Below are 7135 nucleotides of genomic sequence, written 5' to 3' on the forward strand. Positions count from 1 at the left end.
TGTAATAGAGACTAGGTATTTCAACAGAATAACTTTTTATGGTAATATTCGAAAAGATATTGCAACATCGGTGTGACATTGCATTAGTTACAAGTAAACCGGTGGGAAAATATATTATTTGAATTTATAGATATTAAGTTATCATTTTTGCAACCTTTAAGGAGTAATTAAAATATTTTTTAATTGCACCAATTTTAATTAACCAAAACAGTAGAAAAAGTTTATAAATGGGTAGAACACACTTTCTTGATAGGAATACATGTTTAATTTGTTAAATCTGGATTTGAAATCACTACAATGATACCCCCTATAAAGCAACACATGTTCCACAACGTTTTGACTATTTGTTACAAAATTCAATCTAAATAAACATATAAGCGTTGCAGCTCATGTGCTGCAGAGTTGCAGCTCATGGCCATACTGTAGTACATAAGTTGCAACAGAACATGTACATTGCCTGGTATATGTTGCAAATTATATTTGTTATAAGACTATAAATATACATAATAAAAAGCAAAAAGTAATTATACATGCCTGTACACATACGGAATTTGGCGCGGAAATATTTGCTATCCGTTCGAGCAAAACCAAATCGCATGAAGTCCCTGTCTTTTATTCTTGGATACAGATTTATATCAGATCGATCTAGGTTTTTTTCTTTAGGGCTAGATTTTTTTAGGTGATCCTTAGGGTAGATCGATCTAGGCCTCTTCCTCCAACTAATGGAATCTCCTGTCGTTGATTTTTTTTTTGAGAGAGAAATGGAATCTCTTATTTATTTATTTTTTCAAGTTGAAAATGGAATCTCTTCTTGTTGAGCGATGGCGGAGATGGGCCACAGGCAGCCGAGACCATTGACTGGGCGTAAGAAAAAGTCCCAGCCCGCTGTAAAAACAAATATCTTTCGACCTGGCGCACAACCCGCTCCTAACCTCTAGCTGGGCCTCACTTCTTAGGCGGAATCGAACTCCCAACCCAGCGATAGAGAGCTAGCGTTCCCTACCACTTGAGCTGCTGCGTGATTGCAATTAATTGGCTGCGTGATTGCTTAAGAACTATATGTAGTGACTGATCCAAAAATAAAAAAATCGACCATTGAACATTTTTTGATATCGTTGAACATTTTCGTAATATACGAGGAAGATTTCTCAAATAACCATTGAACCTTTTTGTGATATATGCTGAACAATTTAAAAATACATATTTAACATTTTTGTGATATAACCTGAACAATTTGAAAATACACATTGAACATTTTTCTGATATATGTTGAACAATTTGTAAGTAGACAACGAACATTTTCTTAATATACAGTAAACATTTTATTAAATATATGATAAACATTTTTGTAATATGCGATGAACTCTTGTATAATACACAAGAAAGGAAGAGAATTAAAAATAAACTGAGGAAATACACCGTTCATCATATTAATGAAAAAAATGCAGGATGAAACATTTCCTTAATGTAAAACAGAAAGAGAAAGATAAAACTAGAATAGAAAAAAAAGTAACGTAAAAGAACTAGAAAGGTAAAACCGAAAAGATAATAAATAAAACAAAACAAAAAGGCAACAGAAAAAAACGAACCTAAAAATAAAACAGCGAACAGGCAGCACGCTCTGCCGCAAACTGGGCCGGTCCGCCCGCGTGCGCTTCAGAGAAGCTGCAGCAGTTTGAGGCACGTGGGCGTCAAATAGGGTTCGCCATTTTTGAATGGGCCCAAATTAATGTTTGATCGAGGAATCAAACTAGGGAACACACGATCGAGAGTTAAAGTCCTCTACCACTCGAACTACTGAACGTTGATGATTACTTGGCAGAGCGAATATTTAAGAACTAAACGCAGCGACAAATCAATTCTTTTTTGAAACAAGAATCTTTTATTGTGGCAGCAGGCAATCCTCCCCTTCCATCTCCTTTTCTGTGCTTCCCTGGCAACCCTGGCAAACCGCGTTCAGGTCTCGAGGGGGAGCAACCCCGTCGACCGGCGCCCTATGGAAGGCTTTCTGTGTTTATTCAATCTACTCAGAATTAATCAATGCCTAAGGAGCCGCCAAAAGGGTTGTCGTCCGATGGCTACATGAATGTGACAAAGTTGGTTCGACAGTAGCCGCCGCAGCCGCGCCTCCTCGCGGAGGAGGCGGCGACTGACGAGGAGTATTAGCGACACATGGTGATCCTCCTCGAGCGGTCGATCATGGACCGCCGTCCGACACCGCATTCACCGCCACACAGCGGAGTCAATGTGGAACCGGCATCACGCCTTGCCACCGCGCCAAGACAAAGCCGGCTTCGCCACCTCTACGGCGCAATCGCGGATTCCAAATGTGACGCCTCAGGAAGGAGGAGTCAACGTCTCCGCCGCTTAGTTGGTACACTCGCATCGCCTGGTTGGCACCATCGCCGTGCATCATCTGGCGCGATAAGATCGTGAAGGAGGAGGTACCCCCGTCAATTGCGAAGGTGCGTGGGTGCCTCCTCCACTGCCTCGATGCCGGCGGCGGATCCCAATAATCGCGGAGCAGCATCATGGCTAGGAGAAGGTGGCCAGACAAGCGGCCCGGTGGGAGCGGCGCAATGCGCCATGCCCTTGGCATTTGCGAAGTCCGATGCGACGCCGGCCTGGGTCCTGGTAGACCCTAACCTCACTTAGGCCTGCGCTCGTAACCTATCATTGGCTAGAGGGAATTGCGAGGTATCGGCCATTGACGGCACACACAGTGCATGCAATGTGTTCAATGAAATGGCTCGATAAGTCAATGTGAGAAGGAAGAAGGTAGGAGAGAGAAATAATGCCACCTGGACAAAGACCGGTCAAAACCAAGCCATGTCGGCAGTGATACTGGGTCTTCCTAGACAAGGGACATAAGTTGTCCGGTTTCAAGAGTTGAGGGTGTAAGTTGTCTGGTTTTGGAGTTGAGGGACTAAATCTAGACTTCACTAAGAGTTGAGAGACGAAAATTATACTTTTCTCTAATTTATATATATTGAACGTACATCTGTTTGAATGAGTTCCATCAAGTTCGCATGAATTGTGTCTGAATTTGTTTATATTGCGGGCGGACGTTTGGGGGAAGCTCGTATCATTGTGTACCCAAACATCCGTTTTCACGGTGGGCGTTTGCGATGACCTTAAACCTCATGTGAGTGCAAAGGTTGGAAAATGTTGCTTCAGCCTTCATGTCAATGAGAACTAGCTAGTGATCTGGACAACTAGTGATCTTAATTTGTACAAACCTAGAAGAAGCACGTTCTGTCCGACACAAAAAATATATCTAAAGTGCCTGTGTACAAACCTAGAAGAAGCACGTTCTGTCCGACACAAAAAATATATCTAAAGTGCATGTCCCGTGGCAAGATGATATATAATAACAAAATTTATAATTTGTTTCGTTCCAAATTTTTGGACTCCCTCGTATTTCTATTTTGGTTTCGTTCCAATTTTCACTTTCCCTTGCCGTTATCTTCCTCCCATAGCGACTAATGTGGTCAAAAATATTTAAATACGCGCGCTACATTACCCTGGCCCAACTTGTCAAGCCCGGGCGGAGACTAATATCAAACAAATCATGATGAGGTAATTGCGCCAACAATATCGGCAACTTTTCCCCCTTATCAACACGGATCCCTTCATCTCATCTCCAATCTCCACCGAATCCACTCGCTATCGCCACCGCGCAGCTCCTCGCCCGCCGCCGCCTATCTCCCATAGCTGGTGCCGCCATGGTCCCGTGCCCGCAGACCTCTTTCACTGCCTAGGTCGAGGGCACACCCCGTGCTCTGCCTCTACACAGCGAACCACACCGGAGTCAACTGCGCGGAGAATGTTTCAGGTTGTTCTTTCGCCCGATCTCATCCCATAGTAGAACATCCAGAAATCCTAGCATCGTCCATCGGGTGCGGCGGTTGCCCAGCGCGCCGCGCGGTGCCGCCGACGAGGAGTCGTAGTCCTCGATCTCGCCCTCCCCCTCTCCTCCACGCCCGCCGACGCGGGCCGCATTTCCGCGTCCTCGGCCAGGCTGCCGACGGCAGCGATGCGGTCCGCCGTCGGCGCTGACGGAGTACCCGTCTTCTCCCCTACATCGCAAGCGCAGTGCCGGCCTGCCTACGTCGGGGTTGCTCGCCACATGGCCGGCCCGGAGGTGAAGCGCTGCGACCAGGTTCATCACCAAGCCGCATCCCTGATCCTCCATTGCAAGCGCTGTAGATCAGTCGTTTTTTTGTATTCCCTACTCCTGCTTCAATTAGTAGCCAATTAGGCTGCAACTTGTATTAACCTCCAAGTTCCTGGCACCTGGACCGGCATCTCTCTGTAGTTTTCGTTAGATTGCCTAGGCTTAATTGAAGTCCGTGTCGTGAGGATTCAGATAAAGCTCCATCTAGATGTATTTTCTGTTAATATGTGCATGTATGATTCTGTTCTGCATATTTGTCTTAATGGATAATTTTAAATCAAAACGAAAGGTATTAATTATTGGCCCGGCTTCCATAGAAACAAACTGTGTACTGTGGAGGTTAACTGAAGAACTGTTCACCTAAAACAATTGGACTCAAAGAAGCAGAGGAGAGATGTGAGAAACTTGAGAGAAAAGTGAGAAGTATTTGACCCAGTGTGGTACAATCAGTACCTTTGGTAGTGTGATCGGATCATGGGTAGATAAATGGATCTGCTCGAGAAGAGAAAGAAAACTGAGAGAAGAGAGGAGGAGACGTGTGTGAGATGGGGCCTTGTAGTTATTTCGTCCACATTCCCAACGTAGTTTTTATCATTTTTTTATAAAACTGATTTGATTTTATGCCTGCTTTACGTATTGCGTTTCTTCTTAAATTGACTCAAATTCTGATATTATCTACACAAGGGCACATTATGAATTCTACGGAGGATGCTCCTAGTACACAACATCCTTACTTCATAATCACCTATCTGAATGGTGCACAACATCAATGCTTTGTTAATGCTAAGTCCCTTGATTGATTTTGTGTGCAGGAAGAAAAGGCTCTGTTATCTTAACAAGGATGGAAAGTATAACGGCATACACAAACCAACATGGATAACCCAACCCATATCTGGTAAATTGTTTATGTCACTTAAGCTATCTCTAGCATTTGCTATAATGCATAAAATCCTGGTATGGGTTAAATTGCTAAACCTTCAACACTGCTCGTTGAAGTGAGGACGTGGTCAGACATTGACCCTACCATCCATCGACTCGTTGTTGCTGATATCAAAGTGCGTACAATCTTTTTCACATGTGTTATCTTATTTTACCATCGATAATGCACTGCTTATGTATATTCATTTGTTGTATGCTTTCCGACAGATGGGACCTGGAAGATACACCAGAAACAGAAGCAACAATTCTCAAAATTGCGAAAGAGCGATATAGAGGCTGGCGATCAACTCTAAGATTTATGTTGCTTACTTACATTGCTAAAAGTGCAATTCTATTTGCAGGTGCCTACGAAGAGGATTGGCAAAGAAAATAGTAGTCCAAACTTGCAAAATACTCTTTTACAGAGATCTTGCCTAGTAAGACTCCAGGTGCTAGCCTAACTGTTATTTCTTCAAATGTGCTCATACTAGTTGCAACCAGGGATTCTTGAATGTTTAAAGCAATGGTAAGTCACAACTTTGCTTTCTCTTTATGTTCACTTGCATTTTATACACCATTGGCCTTCATAATTAGCTAGCTGCTTCTTCTCTTTCACCATGTGTTGTTGCTGCATCGAGTCACAGCTTAAAAAAATAAATATGTGCTAGCTAGGGACATTAACTTAACTGAAATTATAGATCGTGTCACAACTTAAATCAATAGCGGAAGCTTTTAGTACATCTACTTGTGCTTACACTTTTGACATTTACTGTTGTAAAATTGTTTTGATCCCTCTTACATGCTTGCTCACATAATATTACTCCATTTAGTTTGGCGACAGTTTTTTAACTATGGGGCTAGAATAATTGTATGTCGTATATTATGTTGAACTCTTTAACTAGAACTATTTTTTTGATTTCTTGATTGCAGGATCCAAAGAACTAGCTTGACTGGACTCTAGATCACGGACAATTTAGTCTTGGCACTTAATTAGGATGGCTAAATTACATTTGAGTTTCATTTGATGGATATTTGCTATGAGAATTATGAATTTTATGAATCTACAGATTATAAGTATGGTTTTCAATATTGTAATTTAATGCTTGTATTTTTTTTACGGCTGCAATAGGCTATTACCACAACTCACTTTTGGTTGCCACATGTTAGCACCACAAAAAGTTTAAATTGTCGCAATAGTTTATCGCTACAAATATTTCACCCGTTGTGATACATATTTATCACCACCAAAACTAGTATGTTGCAATTTCCTATTACGACGACTAGAATATTTGTTGCCATAAGTTAATTCCACAAGTGTAGCGATTCGTGGCAACATGCCTAATGCCAATAGTTTATTGTCACATTGACTATTGCCACGGAAGAGTATGCGCCACGAAGCGAGCGTCGTTGGCATAGGTTGTTGCCACAAATGTCTATCACCACGAACTATCAGTCGCCATGATTCGTCAAATGTTGCATTAAAGCTATCTCCACAAAGCAAATTGTGGCATCAGGTGAGTTTTGCCACGGGAAAACATGTGGCATCAGGTTGTTGCAATAGCACACTTTATTGCAACAATTACTTTTTTGTGGCAATAACCTATTACCATGTGTCCAGTCGCAACGACTGCCAACGAATGTTGTTTCGTGCCAATAGGTATGTATCTCCACAAATCGACATGTATTGCGATGAACGATTTTGTTGCAATAGACCCGGATCCTTGTAGTGAGTGCCTCCTTATTACGCGCAAAATAATTATTTCTCCACCTGACAGCAGGGACCCACCGGATGGGCCACCTTATTTCGCGAAAAAAATGTTTCCCCCTGACTGCTGGGACCCACCGGACGGGCCAGCGTATTTCGTGAAAAAAACGTTCCCCCGCTATCAGCTCGGACCCATCGGAAGTGCCTCCTTATTACGCACAAAAAAATGAATACTCCCCCTGCTAGCTGGGACCCACCATGGTTGGAGGCTGACTTGTGGGCCTACTAAGTTGACTGGGACGGGGGCCTTTGTGAACTTTAGTCAATATGAACGA

The 7135-nt window shown here is 42.8% G+C and overlaps 1 long non-coding RNA gene across 1 annotated transcript; it reads left to right on the forward strand.

Annotated features, from left to right (window-relative positions):
• The first annotated feature begins 3640 nt into the window (after nucleotides 1-3640).
• Nucleotides 3641-6155, forward strand: LOC119270712. The gene is made up of 4 exons (XR_005134289.1): nucleotides 3641-3835; nucleotides 4990-5072; nucleotides 5458-5621; nucleotides 6026-6155. It is a non-coding gene; the product is annotated as an uncharacterized LOC119270712 (long non-coding RNA).
• The last annotated feature ends 980 nt before the right edge of the window (nucleotides 6156-7135 follow it).

The sequence above is a fragment of the Triticum dicoccoides genome, chromosome 3A (assembly GCF_002162155.2).
Source record: "Triticum dicoccoides isolate Atlit2015 ecotype Zavitan chromosome 3A, WEW_v2.0, whole genome shotgun sequence".
Taxonomy (NCBI): Eukaryota; Viridiplantae; Streptophyta; class Magnoliopsida; order Poales; family Poaceae; genus Triticum; species Triticum dicoccoides.